Source organism: Rhipicephalus sanguineus, chromosome 9, assembly GCF_013339695.2.
Source record: "Rhipicephalus sanguineus isolate Rsan-2018 chromosome 9, BIME_Rsan_1.4, whole genome shotgun sequence".
Classification (NCBI taxonomy): Eukaryota; Metazoa; Arthropoda; class Arachnida; order Ixodida; family Ixodidae; genus Rhipicephalus; species Rhipicephalus sanguineus.
In genome coordinates, this window is record NC_051184.2 from 86,781,998 (window position 1) to 86,782,816 (window position 819).

An 819-nucleotide genomic window follows, 5' to 3' on the forward strand; every position below is an offset into this window, starting at 1 on the left:
ATACTGGATTCCAAGAGCAGGCAAGCGTGGTAAAGGAATACAGAATGTGTGGTGCACAGATGAGGTTAAGAAGGTCGCAGGGATCATGTGGCTACAGCAAGCATCTGAGCGGGTTGATTTGTTGCCCTGCAGTGGGCGTAGATAGCCTGATAGTGGCTATGCGAAGTTTTCGCAGAGCCTCCAGGAAAGGTATTCAACTGCAATTACACTTATGTGGTTATGCGCGTTTGTTTAGGACAAATTGTTAACGATTTGGGTACTCTACTCACCCTACTATGGGACAGCAGTAAGCTGTCCCGATTTCCAGAACGGTAAGACAATCATAAGAGCAAATACACGTCACAAAGGAAAGTTTATTGAACCTGTACACCAGAGTTGCCAGATGCCGCCGACTAAACAAGCGAATAATCACCACATAAAGCCCCCCCCCCCCCCAAAAAAAAAAAGCGGCGTCACTCCTGAGAATAAGCCAAAAACAAGCGGAAGTTCAAAAAAAATGTTCTCATTCCTGAAAATTATTTTATAGTGTGAAAAAAATACTACAAGCACGTATGGAAAGTGAGAAAGTGTATTTATATTACTTTTTTCGTTTTTGTTTATTCATTTCACACAGTAAAAATAGGCGCTTGAATGACAGAAAACACTCAAGGTTGTTTCTGGCACTTCAGAACCGCACACTACACAGGGCATGGTGATCAGGCGCCGCGTAAGAGACGCTATTCGACCATAGAAGCCAGCACACGGCTTCTATGGTTGGATATTGTTTTTGTTATGTTTTCTGTGGAGTACGTGACTAAAAGTCGTAAAAACAATAACACA